This window comes from Uloborus diversus, chromosome 6 (genome assembly GCF_026930045.1).
Source record: "Uloborus diversus isolate 005 chromosome 6, Udiv.v.3.1, whole genome shotgun sequence".
Classification (NCBI taxonomy): Eukaryota; Metazoa; Arthropoda; class Arachnida; order Araneae; family Uloboridae; genus Uloborus; species Uloborus diversus.
Window position 1 is genome coordinate 55,866,438 of NC_072736.1, and position 17,511 is coordinate 55,883,948.

Genomic DNA, 17,511 nt, shown 5'->3' on the forward strand with positions numbered 1-17,511 from the left:
GAAATACTTTAATTTTGAAAAGTTTCCCCAATAATATAAATCTTACGACCAAACGGCACGAACTTGAGGGTCACTGATTTGAATAAAATTCTAAATATAGATCAAATCCCACTAGATATGAACCCCGATAAAGCGGTTTGACTGCATAGCAGGGGCGGCAAATAGGGGGGTCAAGAGGGGGCGGTCGCACCCCCAAATATTTTGAGCAGAATGATAGAAAATGGGTGAATTCAATTGATGCAAGTCGGAAATCAATGTTCATTAAAGGAAATCTCGCTGGTTCTCTGCAACTATTTGATGAAACTTGACACATTCTCAGACTAGAAAAAGTGTTTTGCGTTATTTGGATGATGACTTAGAAATTTATGAAGTATTTTCGGCTTTTTCAGAACATAGAAAACTGATAGAGAACCATGTTTAATTTTAACTAAAGAAGACATTGCCTCATATAGGCTAAATATTTCACACTTGTGTGCCCAGTGTAACGATGGTATGTCCAATATGAGAGACTTGTGAAAAGTGGTATGGGAGCATGGTTTTCACAAGAAAATTCCTTGATATTTTACATTCACTTTTACGCTCATTTATTAAGCGTATATTTATTTAATGAGCGTTCATCGCTTTTGTTGATTACCTAAAAGAATTATCCAACTTTCCTCCCGATATTTGTGCAAAGCCTTTGCATTTATTTATTGTTTTTCTTATTACCGATTGGCAACGAACTGTAAGAACTTTTTCAGCATTGCAAGCCATGTTTTTTGTCATTCAACCATTATGTTATGTGAAATGAAGCTGTGTCTTCTGGTTTCATGTTAACTGAGCTAATAGTTTTCTACTTTAAGATAAAATAAAATAGTTATTTAAAATTATACAGTCCACGCTTATTCCTTTGCGAGCCATCGAACTTACATGGTCCTTCGCAGCCGGATACTTGCTCGTTTTCAAAATGGAACTGTACACACTCAATCGCAAACGAGGTGTACTTAGAACCAAAATCGGCAAAATTGCCTCATTTATTCAAAGCTTTGAGCTAACAGAAGACAAAAACCAAGACTTGGTTATTATTGGAACTAAATTGGAAGCTGTGTATTCTGCAAAAACCGTCGCTACAGAATTAATCGACGGATATTGCAACCTTCCTGATTCCGTGGATATCAAAGATAACCTAACTTTAGCGGAGGCTATCGCTGAAGAACTTGAAGAACTGGAGGTAAAATATAAAATTTTACTTTCTAAATTAAATAATGAAGAAGTTAAAAATGGAAACATTAAAGCTAATATGAAAATTCCTGACCTTCCTTTACCAACATTTAATGGTAAATATGAAGATTATCAGAACTTTAAAACTCAATTCACTACCGTTATAGGAGAAAATAACGCTTTAAACGATACTCAAAAATTGTGTTATTTGAGGGCTTCGTTAAAAGCCGATGCTAAGCTTATTGAAAGTCCCCAAGACACCTACGATTCGCTATTTAAAGCGCTAGATAGTCGTTATGAGAACAAACGTGCTATTGTTGATGCACATATAACTAGCTTAATTAATTTTGAAAAGGTTCATGAGAACTCTTACCAATTAAGATTGCTTGTTGACAATGTAAAAAGACATCTTCGCTCACTTCAAAATTTGGGTTTCGATAGAAATAATTTATCTGATGCGTTTCTATTGAATGTATTAAGTCAGAAATTAGATCGAGAATCCAAGAAAATATTTGAAATGTCAAACAAATCAACGGGAATTCCCACCTTTGATAAATTTCTAGAATTTTTAGAAGAACGAGCTAGAATTTTAGATGGGCTAAAAAATTGTTCTTCAACTAGTAAACAACCATTTCCCAACAAGCAAAAACCGAATTTCGATAGCAAATCCAAATCGCTTGTAACAAAAGGAAAAAATAATCCTTGCGAGTGTGCACAAATCCACAAATTATACCGCTGTCCTAAATTCAAGGCTAAGTCTTTATCGGAACGTATTGAATTTGTGAAAGCGCATAATATATGTCCTCGATGCTTGAATCATACCACTGATTCAAATTGCAGATCTGAATTTCGCTGCTCAAATTGTGTTTCGCAAAATAAAAACGCGTTACATTCGTCACTTCTTTGCTGGTTTTCGAATGAGAATCGAAAAATGCTTGCGCCAAGGGAAGACGAAAGAAATTCATTCAATGAATCTGCAGTTACGAACTCGTTTATTTCAGCTGTGGAAAAAAATTCCGTCAATGAACCTTCAGTTACGAACTCGCTTATTTCAACTACGAAAACAAAAAGTAGTGGTTTAATTAACTCGTGCGTAATATTTATTGCTGATAAACATGGCAAGAAAATTCCAGTTAGATGTACTTTAGATTCAGCTACTGAAAACTCAATTATATCTAAAAAGATTGCCGACGGTCTAGGATTAGTCAAGAAAAAAATAAATATTCAAATTACTGGTATTAATAACTCATTTTCTAAAGTTTCACATTTCGTTACTGCTCAAGTCTCTAATCTCTTAGGCAGTTTCAAACAAAATGTTGATTTTTTAATTGCTTCAGAAATTATTAAATGTCATCCTTCGAAAGGAATTGACATTCGTTATTTAAATATACCTTCTAATATTACACTTGCTGATCCTAACTGGTGTAATTGCTCGGAAAGTGATTGCTTGATAGGCTGTGAATTTTTCTTTGATATTTTAATGCCTAATAAAGTTAAAATTCAGGGAAGTAATCTACTTTTGCAAGAAACAGTTTTTGGTCACATTGTTAGTGGTTCCATTCCAAATTCAAATGAAAACCCCAATCAAGACAATCACTGTTTTCTAACTAAAAGTATGGTCTCTTTAGATAACACTTTAAAATCATTTTGGAATATAGAACATGTTCCAGATAGTGAAAAACCTATGAGTGATGAGCTTAAGTATTGTGAAGATTACTTCACGAAAACTCATTACAGAAAACCCGATGGTCGTTATGTGGTTTCGTTACCCTTCAAATCGGATATAAACACAATAAATTTAGGCAACTCAAGACAAATTACTTCCAAGAGACTCGATAAATTATGGCGAACTCTCGAATGCGATCCTAAATTAAAAGCCATGTATACTGAATTTCTAGACTAATATCAAACTTTGGGTCACATGGAAAAAATTGTTGATTCTCAGGACATCTACGATTCTGAATATTTTCTTACTCATCATGGGGTACTGCGTCCTGAAAGTGTTTCAACCAAACTGCGCGTAGTCTTCAATGCAAGTCAGAAAAGCAATTTAAATATCTCTTTGAACGATGTTCTTTATAAAGGAGGTGTTATTCAAGATGATCTCTTAGCTATAATGCTACGCTTTCGTAAGCACCGGTTTGCATTTACCGCTGATATTAGCAAAATGTTTCGTCAAATTGAAATCAACCCTGATCAAACTCACTTTCAGAAAATACTCTGGAAGCAAGATATTAGTGAACCTGTATCAGTTTTTAGTTTAAAAACTGTTACGTATGGAACTGCTCCTGCAAGCTTCTTAGCAACACGAGTGCTAAAGCAATTAGCATTAGACGAGCAAAAGGAATTTCCTCGTGCGTCTGACGTCCTTTTGCACGACTTTTACATGGACGACTGCTTGTCTGGCGCTTCTAACGAACAAGAGCTTAGGACACTTCAAAATGAGTTAGTTGAGCTACTTCAACGGGGAGGCATGACGCTTCATAAGTGGTGCAGCTCCAACGTACCTTATGGCTTTGAAGTTTTCTCATTCGACAAGGAGTCTGAAGCCACAGTGAAAACTCTAGGTGTGTTATGGAACAATTCTAGTGATGCCTTTTGTTTCAAGGTTGCTATAGCAACAAATACAAAGCCTACAAAGCGTGATGTTCTTTCACAAATAGCTCGTCTTTTCGACCCACTTGGATTATTAGGACCCCTCATCAGCAAAGCCAAGTTTTTTATGCAAAAGCTTTGGCTCCTTCAGCTAGACTGGCAGGATCCTTTGCCAACTCCAGCTCTGCAAGAATGGCTCTCATTTATTGAACAGCTCCCTACTATTGAATTTTTGAAAATACCAAGATTCGTACTAACTCCAAATTATAAAATAATTGCCCTCAATGGTTTTTGTGACGCATCTGAAAAAGGATTTGGTGCAGTGATATACACACAAGTTTACTCAGAAACCGGTGAAAGTTCTAGCCGACTTCTTTGTAGCAAATCGAGAGTTGCTCCTATCAAAACTCTAACCATTCCTAGGTTAGAATTATCCGCTTGTCTGCTCTTAGTGAAACTTATGCGCAAAGTAATCCTGTCTCTCAAGATCCAAATAGCTGAAATAAATCTCTGGTCGGATTCAACGATCGCTCTAAACTGGATAAAGACATCACCGCACTTGCTCAAAACTTTTGTTGCAAATAGAGTAAGTAAAATTCAAGAGCTATCTGCAAACTGCAAGTGGAAATTCATTCGATCTGAACTTAATCCCGCTGATGTTTTGTCACGTGGTTTAGACGCATCATCTTTAATTGACTGTCAACTGTGGTTTAATGGTCCTGATGTTTCATCAATGCTCAAAAATGATGACATCAGTTTCGATGAAAATTTAGAAAAACCATTTAAACAAGAGTTTAAGGTTAACACTTCTCCTAGTTTAATTTCAAGTAATGAATGTGATTTCTTTGATTATATAGTAAATTTGTCCAATAATTTTGTAAAAATAATTCGTATTGTAGCATTTATTTTTAGGTTTGTAAATAATTGTAGAAATGTAAGTAAGTTAAGTGGAGCTCTGTCTACTGAAGAATTTAAATATGCTAAATATGCTTTAATCAAACATTTTCAAGGTAAGAATTTTCCTGCAGAAATTAAAGCTTTAAAAAAATCACTTCCAGTACAGCCAAATTGTCCGTTAAGGTTTCTTAACCCTTTTCTAGACCAAAATGGTTTATTGAGAGTTGGAGGACGATTGTCCAATTCTGATCTTGCCTATGATCAGAAACACCCTCTCATTTTGCCTAAAAATGAAAATTTTACTAAGATCATATTTTTGCACTTTCATTTATGTAATTTACATGTTGGTCCGCAGGGTCTACTAAATGCCGTTAGACAACATTATTGGCCATTAAATGGACGTAACACTGCGCGAAAAATTGTACATGAATGTGTAAGATGTTTTAAAGTAAAACCCTCTAGTGTAAGTCAAATCATGGGAGATCTTCCAGGTGAAAGAATAAAGCCTAGTCCCCCATTTACGAATGTGGGTCTTGATTTTTGTGGCCCCTTTCAAATAAAGTTTAAAGGGCAAAGAAAGGGAACTTATCAAAAAATCTATGTTGCAATATTCATTTGTTTGGTAACTAAAGCGGTTCACTTTGAAATTGTAACAGACTTGACAGCTGATGCTCTTATGGCTACTTTGAAGCGATTTTTCGCTCGCCGTGGAAAAAGCTCAGTTATTTTCAGTGACAATGCCACAAATTTCAAGGGTACATCTTCGGAAATTAAACATTTAATTAAACTTGCAAAAAATAATCAATGCTTTACTAATTTTGTGACAAGTGAAGAAATTTGATGGGAATTCATTCCTCCACGTTCCCCCTCATTTGGAGGATTGTGGGAAAGAGGAGTTCAGAGTTTTAAGTACCACTTGAAACGAACCATAGGTACATCTAGAGTAACCTTTGAAGAATTTTTAACCGTTACTATACAAATTGAAGCCATCTTAAATTCTCGCCCTCTATCACCTCTTTCTTCCGATCCTGAAAATTTTGAAATATTAACACCAGCCCATTTTTTAATCGGTAGGCCATTGACTGCCCTTCCTGAACCACAGCTTACTGATGTGAATGAAAATTTACTTAAAAAATGGGAAAAATTACAAAAAATGACGCAAAGTATCTGGAAAAATTGGTCAAATAATTTTCTAAGCCATATGCAACAACGATCTAAATGGTTATTCAATAAAAACAACATAACTGTCGGAATGATGGTACTTTTGAAAGATCCTGATTTGCCTCCATTGAAATGGTTTATAGGCCGGGTGACTGAAGTTATACCTGGGAAAGATGGTAAGGTAAGAGTGGTCATAGTGCGTACATGCAATGGTTTATTTAAAAGATCAATTTCCAATATTTGTATACTTCCAATTCAAGATAATGCTCAAATGACTCCTTCAAATTAAAATTTATATCTTTGAAATTGAATATTTCAAGGCTGCCCGGGATGTTGATTACCTAAAAGAATTATCCAACTTTCCTCCCGATATTTGTGCAAAGCCTTTGCATTTATTTATTGTTTTTCTTATTACCGATTGGCAACGAACTGTAAGAACTTTTTCAGCATTGCAAGCCATGTTTTTTGTCATTCAACCATTATGTTATGTGAAATGAAGCTGTGTCTTCTGGTTTCATGTTAACTGAGCTAATAGTTTTCTACTTTAAGATAAAATAAAATAGTTATTTAAAATTATACAGTCCACGCTTATTCCTTTGCGAGCCATCGAATTTACAGCTTTCTTCTGCTAGAAACACGTTTTAGCTGCTCAATACATTATAATGCTTTCAAAGAAACTTCTTAAAAATGCATGTGATTATTGAATAAAAAAAGACATATCAACCAAATACCTTTTTTGGGGCTCTATAATTATGCAATCGCGGAGTGACACAAGATAATCTTCAAGAGTTAAAACGATAAAAACATTTATCTATAACTTCAAAGCTGTGATTTGACGACTGGAAGAATTATTGCAAAACGATTCTTTCAATGGTGAAAAAGTTCATGTCCTTTAGCATGTATGACTTCGTTTGCATTTTTATCCAATTTGTTTGCACCAGGAAAAAGTTTTTGAAAAATGCTTTACTCTATCAAAATCTATATCTTCAATTTACTACTCGACTATTCAAACCACAGTTCAATCTATAATTGATCAGTGCACCATACTACCACACTTCAATCTACAATTGAAACTGAAAATAGATTTTTTATAGATGTATATTTCAATCAATCGTGAAATGTTTCAAAAAAATTTTTCCTCCGAGCCAATTTTAAAGAGGCGGGAAAAAAAAAAAAAAAATCCACATGATGATGTGATGTCAAACATTGATTTTTGAATATTTTGTATGAAGTAATAGATTCAGTTTAGAATGAAATTAACACAAGATTTGATGATAATTATTTTTCTGTATGGTTAGCTCTGATTATGGTTATTTGGATTGGATTTTGAAAACGAAAAATAAAATGTTTCAACTGTAAGTAAAATTTTTAGCATGAGGCAAGAAAAATTACAAGCAATATACTGACAGAATGGTTTTCACATCCAGAGACTGCAGTTTCGTTCTTGTTATGGATTCATTAGTCTGGAGTAGTGTATAACATAGCTGGAGGCAAATGATATCTCTTTGAAGCTGAGAGCGCCGACATGACTAGATTATTCAATGATGTAAAGTTTAAGCCCCTCACAGTTTTTGAAGTAGCCTGGGTGATTTTGAAGAGCAAGATATAAAAAGTGTTTACATACATAACTTTGTGTTACTTCAATTATTTTTTAACTATTACAATCAGCTCAGCTAGTAGAGAAAGATTTTTTTTTATGTCTCAAGAAGTTAGAGAAATATTTTCGAAGCACAAAGGGGGGGGGGGAATACCTTTTCCATTTAGCTGAACTGGCAAAACAGCACAACACTGGGCACTGATAGATTAGTAACACGATTCCCTGCTCTTCTGAATTCCAAAAATCATGCATTATAACTTTTCCAAAAGGTATAAAAACTTTAGTAGCAAGATGTTTTGTATGATAACTTTTTAGTTAATGAATCAAAACTTTAATTGTTTCTGAACACTAATTTTATTCATACTAAACCGATTTTATGACAACTTCTTGTTGGCTAATGAGTGTTTGGTTTCGCTTTGGGGTTATACATATTTAAGAAACTCGACCCCCCAAATGAAATGGTGAAATGCCGCCCCTGCTGCATAGGCCTTAGTTTGGCTGTAACGGGGGTCCAAATGTGCCAATTTTGGCCCAGAAATGCATTGACATTTGTATTGAAATTTGGGATTTTGTCACAATGTTCGTTTTCCAACACACTTGGGGCGTCTTTTGTTAGTACAACGAGTGAAAGGGACAACGCCTATTTAGTTATAGGCATTTTTTAAGTTTTTTGAAAAGTCGTAACGGTCTCGTATTTGTTTTTTTTTATATGCCATGCGCAATAAATAAGTGCTTTTTTTCCCTCTTCTATTCCTCATGAATTCTATTTAATGCAAAGTAAAATATTTTTGCTGCCAACATTCAAAGAATCGTTTTACGATAAAATATGAAATTTTCGATGATAAAACCAAGCGATATTTAAATACGGAATTTATTTCTTGTATTAACAAAGTTGCAGGATATTTATCGTTTGCAAAATGAAATTAATTATTTTGATTTTATATTGATCGTCTGCTATAAAAAATATTTATTGTTTGTTGATAAAACATTTACTTCAACTGGATGTTTATCGTCTGCTATCAGAGATATTACACAATGATAAGAAAAAAATCAAAGAAGGAAAAAAAAACCTATAAATAAATGCCTATAACTAAATAGGCGTTCTCCCTTTCACTCGTTGTACTAACAAAAGACGCTCCAAGTGTGTTGAAAAACGAACATTGTGACGAAATCCCAAATTTCAATACAAATGTCAATGCATTTCTGGGTCAAAATTAGCAACTTTGAACCCCCGTTGCAGCCAAACTAGGGCCTATGCAGTCAAACCGCTTTATCGGGGTTCATATCTAGTGGGATTTGATCTATATCTAGAATTTTATCCAAATCCGTGACCCTCAAGTTCGTGCCGTTTGGTACTTAGATTTCATCTTAAAAATTTCAACGAAAACATTGCACTATATTTCGGGTAGAGGTCGGGTACATGTACGTCTGGAGCAAATTTTACACGAAATGCGTCGGTATACAGCTTTGTACGAATAGCTTTTACTAGACCTACATTTCTTGGCTCAATTTTAATTTTATTGGCAGCTTTAGAATCAACTTTAATATGAAGTTTTTAGGATTAACTACAATTATTGAGTGTTGTAACCAATAAATCATGCACTGATTTTATTTTATACTTTTTAGTAATAACCAAGCTTTCTTAGATACAGTCTTAAGATTAAAAAAATCATTTATATTTTATCGGATCTTTTGGGTATGCGCTTTCTTTCGTACCAACACTTATTTGAATTTACCACGCACCGTCAGAAGTTTCCCGACTTGCTCAAGCGATACATTCCTTTTACTATTTTATAACTGAAATCGAGGTAAAAAAAATATTATTTTTACATGTAAGTGATTACTTAGAAAATGTTAGGCAACAAAAATGTTTGCCGGCAGTTGCTATCAGTTAAATACAGTTAGAAAATAAGCAGACTAGGAGATTGCGGCGTAGTGTTACGAAAAGTTCTATAAACAATCAAGACAGCTGGATACAACAATGACAGTTATTTTCTTATTGAGAGGCCTTTATACATGTAAATTAATTGGTAGTCAGTTTTTTAAAAATTGCAAGGAGAGTCAGCGAGAGTTAAATAATAATAATAAATAATAATAAAAAAAAAAAAAACCCCGGAGGAGTAAGAGTTGGCATGTTTTCGAACGACTCCGACTCATTGACCCCAAAATCAGTCCGACTCCGACTCTTCGACTCCGAATCCTCAGCCCTGGTTTCTGTACATAAATGGGTTTCACAATGAACATACCGTTTATTTTATTCCATCATCGGCCTTTGTTTTCGAGATATTTAATTTTGAAATGAGGGAGACATTTCCTGGACACCCTGTACTTATTTATATATTAAAAATACAAGATTGTAATACGTGACAAAAAAAGAGCTCTTTTAAAGTGAAGCTTTACGATTTGTTTTAAAGTTGGGGGAAAATAAAGCTTTCTCTCTCTCTTTCGGCGGAAAAAATCTGATTTGGTTATTTTTGTTTTGTATCCATTGATGCTATCATATGCAATTTCATTTGAGACAGACACGAAATTGCATATGAGCACTTCCTTCAGTTAGCCTCCTTTGTTCTCATTGCATGTAAAACTGCACTGAGACTGAGGACAATGAAAATTTATTAAAGTTAAGGTTACCTAAAAATGACTAGACTGTTGAATTTTTGTTTAGCTTTACTTTGAAACTTTAAACCATTTCAAACACACGAAAGATTTGATTGTTTAAAAGTTGTTAGTTATTATTTTTGATCACGCACGCTGAGTAACTTAAAGCAAAACTGTGAAGTTCTTTTTTCGGGGATTTTTTTTTCAAGCTATCACGAAATGCTTATTGCTCTCACTTGACCACAGTTGATGTTCCTTTGATTTTTGGACCAGGTTTCTGCTGTAAAATATTGAATTTTGTACTGTTTTTATTAGTTAAAGTATAAATTAAAATATTACGTCAGTTTTTCCTTATTGTTTTCCACAATAAAATAAACCGTACCAAACTGTCTTCTCGCCAGTTAAAACTGTGTTATTCAATGTTTAAAAATTCAAAATCGAGAGCATTCTAAAATTCTCATTCTTTTTCACGTTGTTGGGGCAGTTTCATACGTTTTGCTTTCATCTGATGAGTTTACAAACGCGAAAGTAAGAATTTCTACCTCTTTCACTGAACCTATCTTGCCAGGGGTTGAAAGGTGCGTTATAATGAGCAATTTACTCTCAACGAGTTTCAAAAAATTGTTATCATAAATGAAGAGTAAAAGTTGTAAACGAAACGCTTTTTTTTTTTTTTTGCCTACCTATTGCTTGTGAACTAATCAGGGTTGCCTGTGGCTAAAAGGTGCCCAAAAATTAGTAATATACCGTCATCGAGTTTAAGATTCATAAATGAAGAGTAAAAGCTGTAAAGAAAATGTTAAAATAGGGTTGCCTACCTTTTCCCGGTCCAGTCAAGGGCTAAAAGGTGCCAAAAAAAAAAATTACCCTTATAGAGTTTCCACATATTTTCTTATAAAAAATGTAGGTAAAAATATTACCAAACCGATTATGAGGGATTGTCCAAGCAAAAAAAGTTTGGAACAGATCGAATCATGACATTCCTATTTCTGAGAACGACTTCATAGAAAATAATGAGAGTAGCTACAAAGTTACACGCTGCAAAACACGCAAGTTTTCAATTGAAGTATTGTTCACCCTGAAATCTAAAAACAAATAACAAAACGCAGGTTTTTCCTGTAGGAAAATTACATGTTCTGAGTTAAGTATTTTTCAGACACAACAGAGTGTATATTTTAAATGTTGGAAAATAATTATTGATAGCAAGGGTGTACCTCATACAAAGTAAATGGGAGAACGTGCAGGAAAGCAAGTTTCACTAACTTACAACGGACAAAAAAAAGGAAGAAATAAAATAAATAAATGAACAAAAAAAGTCGGGAAGTTTTCTTTTTTGTCCTTTTTCTGAATAAACTGATTGAGAGGTTTATTCTCGCACCCGCACGGAATCGTTCAGCTTCGGATTGACGTCATAACTCCTCCCTCTAACCGTCTTCTCATAAAAAGTTGACTGACGGACACGGTTTGAGGGAGGAGTTATGCAGTCACGTTTGTTCAACGTTTTATCTTATTTTTGCGGGATGGATATCTCAACATACATAAGTCCATGTGATTAACACACAGAATTCCAACTCAAATCCCTTATTTTGCGACCTGTTTTTATAAAACGAATAGCTTTACGATGTGAGCGATCCTTGTCAATATATAAACACTCGATTTCACACTTAAAAAACTAATTTATATTTTTAAGCTCAATTATGCATAGAACACGGTGATTTGATAGCATGCTTAATTGCTTGTCTTATGCTTAAATAGTTTTTAATAAATTTTCATTTACTCAAACATGTATTATCTATCAATTTTATATTATTGTGTTTTGTGGCGCATTTTCTTCTCATTTCCACACTTTTATTTCCTGTTAACCTTTATTTGGAAAAAAAAAAAAACTGAGTTTCAGCTTGCATTTTTAACAACGTCTATTAACGCTTAACTGCTCGTTTTTTTTAAATACCAGAGCAGTAAGTTCTTTAAAGAAAACTGATTATGATAATGAAGCAAAACAATTTCTTAAGTTGCTCTTATTGCCTAAAGAAACGCCTAAAGGTACAATGATTTTTTTAAAACGTTTCACTCTTCCAAACTCTTTTCTAAGGCTTTTAAAAACATACTGTTAAAAATATGTATATTTTTAGAAAACGAATTCTGGGCAAAAAAATTCAGTATCCAATTAAAAATAATAGTATTTATAGGAAGATTATAGGTTGATTTGACGCTTATAAATATTTGTTTACTGTTCGAAGTTTTCGTCTTTCATGTGTATGTATATTTTATGTAATGTAAAATATATTGTATGCAAATATGAGCTCCTTTGTACACTCACTTATAAATGCAGTACATTTATAACAACCTTTTTTTAAATTTTTTTTTTTATAATCTGGTTTCAGTTTGCCCACTACTGGCGATATTGAGAGCGTTGAAAAAATTGAATCTCATTAAAAGTGGCAATATCGGGAAAATTAATCTGTATGAAACGTTTTTTTTTTTTTTGCTTCGGTTCGCAACGAACTTGGGGTGAAAATATTTGAAGCGTTTCTTTGCTTACTCCAAGGCACTATTATCATTAAATTGGTGTAAAAAGAAGTCGTGGTGCACACATCAACTCGTTTTCTACTGTAAAATTTCAGCAAAATTTATAGCAAGTTTTACACCGTGCCACATTGGGACATGTTTCATGTGACTTCGCTGTGACATCGCTGCAACAATTTATTTGTGATTGGTCGCTTTGTGACATGAAAGTATGAAATTCAGTGCGAATAAAATAATGCCGCAGAGTGTTTGAAAATAAAACAGAATTAGGTGTTGAACTCATAAGAATTCTCTTTCGTAACGAGGAAAGAAAAAATATTCGTGTTGCGCTTTGCGAGCGAACACACCGTACAACGCACAACTGTATTTATGTCATGGGTCTTTTTGAAAGGAAAAATTAGGTTTGAGTGTAAATAAAGTGGAATAAATTTTCTGTTTGAAGAGTACTTTTGATAGAAATTTAAAAAATATATTAAAATTGCTGCTTATATGGAAAAACTGGCGGTACTGTTAATATAAATTTAAATTATCAAGCCCTATCTCTCATTTTCGAAAACTTTATTCTTCTGAGGGGGTCCATGACACCCCCTCTGGAGCTCCCACTGTGTGCTATTAAGGTAATTGGTCGTTAAAATTCAATTATTTTCATCTTGAAACAAGAATATAAAAGCACGAAAATTTCAAACGATTTTTAAGTGTTTCGTATACCGATAAAACGCCACCTAGTAATTATTTGTCATAGGAACGAATTTTGCGTGAGGAGTTAATTGCTTTCTTTGCCTATTATACTGTCAGGCGTTGTTTAGCTCTTGCGTAGTAATAAACGAATAATCGATGCCGCATGTTTTAAGATAGAAGAGATTTTAAAAAGTTAGAATTTGAATAATACTTTAAAGGGTTCAAGTTAAGTGCTAAATTTCTTGATGGAGTCTTTCTATTCTAAATGCAAGCGAATGATGGAATTCATTTTGTTTGTGTTTATTAATACACTACATTTTGCAGCTTTACACTCAAAATTTGCATACAGATAATTTTCAGTCAAACACGCGTTTCGTTCCAAAATAATTTATTTATTACTTACTTAGATTAATAGTATATATTAATACTTTATAACTGAGGTAACGATACCAAAAGTGAATTATGAATGTATACGCAACCAGGGTTGGGTTTTGGACAGGACAGGTGGTTTTTTACCGTCCAAAACTGTCCAAAAGTGTCCGAAACTGTCTTATACTGTCCAAAGCTATGCTAAAGCTGAAGGGGGGTAATCTAATCAATTTATATTTACTGCAATATTCGTATTGCATAAATATAGACTTTTATAAGGTTTGATTATTGAATATTTGATAATAGTTTTTTCCAAAATGTTCATTTAAAAAATATTTGAAAATACGTTTTACAAATGATGTTTTATTGAAAATTACTTTTTAAATCAAAGATTAAAGAACAAGAAATTGATGATTAAACACTTACATTTTAAAACTAGTGCTATTTTATTTTAGTTCATATTTTTAATACAATACATTCTGCTACAAAAAATTGTAATTTATTGCATTTAAGTCAATTATTGCACTACATTTTGAACACTTTCTTTTGCACACATGCATAAATGTCGAAAAATGTGGCTTATGGGAAAAAAAATCTTGCATCCAAATTGAATTTTTTAATGAAGAATATAATTAATACGTAACTAGATTTAAATCAGCTGTTTTAATTAGTTAACATATACATTTACACTTGAATGTTCACAATGAATAAATATATTAAATAGTCAAAAAATTGTAATTTTAACACATTTTGCCCTATTTTTGCTATTTTCTCACAAAATCTAGTTTTTCAAAAAATAGTTTTGGAAACTTTCGAACAAGTTTGGACATCCCTTAAGGGTTTTGAACAGGAGGAGAAAAACCTTGCCAATCCTGCTTTCATTTGCACACATGCATAAACATAAGGAAATTTGGTTACTATTATAAAAAAAAAATGAACTCGTGCATACAAATTGAAATCTTAATAAAGAATTCAACAACTATGTAACTAGATTAAAATCAGCTGTACAAATAAGTTGAATGTTCACCATTGAATAAATGTTAAATATGAAACACTAATTTGGTACATTTTATTCTGTTTTTGATGTTTTCTCACAAAATACAATGTCTGTATAAAAACCAGGGTTCTTACCGCGGTTTTTACCATAGTGTCCAAAACCTTGCCAATCCCGTTCCCAATATATATGTACACTTAATAAAATTGTACATTAAAATCAACACAACAACCCAGAGTAAATAACGGCAACAGTCATTAGCAAAGAAAATTGCATGCATTTTCGTCGGAATAAAACCTTTCTCCACTGAGAAAATCCTAAATGCAAATTTTGTAGTTGGACTTACTATTTTTTTCCCTTCGGGTTTTCCTACACTTTAAATATTTTCATAATAGAAATATAAGGCTGTCCACAAAGGAAGTCACGCTTTGAGAGAGAGGAGTTCATGAAATTGTAAGTTTGAGATACGGAGGATTGGGGGGGGGGGGTAAACAAGTGTAACATAACTCATTTTTTTAGAATATGTGTGTAAAAAATAGCGTGACTTGTGATTGGGGGAAGGGATACGAAATGTGACAAAGAAGAAAAGGGGGATATAAATGTTAAGAAAAAGTGTGCCGTCGTTTACGGACAGCCCCTAAACGTCATTACATTGTTATTGATTGCTTTCTTTCTTTTTTAGGCACCTTTTTCTGCAACTTCGGGTAGTCTCTCAAGTAAGTTATGTATTATTTTCTTCAATTTCAAATTATGACAAATGTTTATTTGCATTTAAAAAGTAATTCATCTTGTCCACTTGCCCAACCAGAATTCGCTTTTAAGTGCTTTTTATTTTGGTTAATGACAGATCTTACATACACTTTTAACAAGAAGGAATGAGGGTTTTGAGCGGTACTAACCCCCTTTTCTCTGCGCCGCTGATCGTCGTCTAAGATCCCTCTATGCTTGACCTACCCTCTTCGAGTTACCAAAAATTGTTACCATTAAAAACGAATATGGTTCAACTGGGCAATGAAGTCAAGCCATTAAAATAAGTTCATTAATGAAGTCTAAAGCTAATTACTATCGAAACATTTCAAAACAAAAAGGGTTAGGCATACGCCTCAACGAACACAGACGATGCTTTCACTTCCAAAGCAAATATACAACTGTCTCCAAAGGGGAGTGGCTTAAAATGGCGTAATACATAAAATAAAAGGAAAGCGAATCAAATCATTCTATAAAAAGAAACCACAAGTTTCGCTTCACACTCCTCACCTGAACTCTTTAACGAGTTCACTAACAAATGTTACTAATTATATCTTTGTTATACAAGACATTACTAGATTGATGTACCAATCAAAGTATAACTTTACCAAATATATACTATTTACCACTCTTATTGATTCGAGTTCATGCCAGGGAGCGCTGAAGGACTGTTGCCATCCTAAATCAAATAATTTTCCACACGATGAAGAGTAAAAGTTGCAAGGTTCGAAAATATCATGACATTTTTGAAAATATCCCATATTTTAATATATATCGGATATTTTGATACATATCCGATATTTTCAATTAGCACAAACTAAAGTCTTCAAAATAATAAATGCATCCTTAAATCACTCTTTTCATTACATTTCTATCAATTTTAATGGAGTTAAATTAGCATTAGCTGTTTTACTCATTTTTACAGTTATATGATTCAAAAATAAATATTATGCATTAGTCGGTACACAGTCATAAGGCATTTTCTTTTTTTCTGGGCAATGTTTAAAATTGAATTAGGCACTTTTAATAAGAATTAAAATTGTTACATTACTAATAATTTTATGAATATAGAACACAAGTAAAAAGGAATATTATATTACTTTGTTATATTAATGATGTATTATACATATTTACTAATAATAAAGCTGAAAGTCTCTCTGTCTGTCAGGATCTCTGTGACGCGCATAGCGCCTAGACCATTCTGCCGATTTTCATGAAATTTGGCACAAAGTTAGTTTGTAGCATGGGGGTGTGCACCTCGAAGCGATTTTTCAAAAATTCGATGTGGTTCTTTTTCTATTCCAATTTTAAGAACAAGATTATCATAAGATGGACGAGTAAATTACGAAATTAACATAACGTGGAACCGTAACATGGGCACGAGCCAATTGGCGAGAAAATTCACCATACATTATTTGTAAATATACTGGCGAACCAAAAGACCTTTTAATTTTCTATTACGGGCAAAGCCGTGCGGGTACCACTAGTTATAAAATATAGTGAATAAATATTTGGTTATTTTTAGTAATGAATAAACAAAATTACTATGATTAAGATACTTTTAGTATTGAAAATACCATAGTTGAAAAAAAATAAATATCGAAAATATCAAAATATCATGATATTTTCAAAATAAATATCGGATATATATCTTGATAGAAATCATGATATATATATCCCAGAAAAGTTGTAAATAAAACGCGAAAGAAAGAATTTCTAGAACTTTCACATGAACTAATCAGGGTTGCCAGAGGTTGAAAAGTGCCTACAAATGAGTAATTTACCCTTATCGACTTTCTGAAAATTGGTATCATAAATGAAGAGTAAAAGATGGAAATAAAGCGCTTAGGAATAGTGGCCTATCTTTTTCGGGTCCCTAATCAGGGTTGTCAGGGGCTAAAAGGTGCCCAAAGAGGTATTAAAAATTACCCCAAAAAATGTGAAGAATTATTTATTTTAGTAGCTTATGTAGTCTGATGCATGTTACATAGAACACAGAAATTTCAGCTTTTGGTGTCAAAACAAATGTTAGAAATTTTTTAATTGGTTATTTTAAGTTATGTATCGAAGCAATATTACTTCTAGAGCCTACAGTTTTTTTTTTTTTTTTTCAGAACTGAATTTCATTTTTGACCGAGTTATAAGGAAA

At 33.0% G+C, this 17,511-nt stretch overlaps 1 protein-coding gene across 1 annotated transcript in view; it reads left to right on the forward strand.

Moving 5' to 3' along the window:
* Window positions 1-17,511, forward strand: part of LOC129224763 (hypoxia-inducible factor 1-alpha-like) — a 389,541-nt gene that overhangs the window by 212,309 nt on the left and 159,721 nt on the right. The window contains exon 3 of the mRNA XM_054859311.1: window positions 15,298-15,331. The gene's annotated coding sequence lies outside the window, so the exon portion shown is untranslated. The remainder of the gene's footprint in view (window positions 1-15,297; window positions 15,332-17,511) is intronic.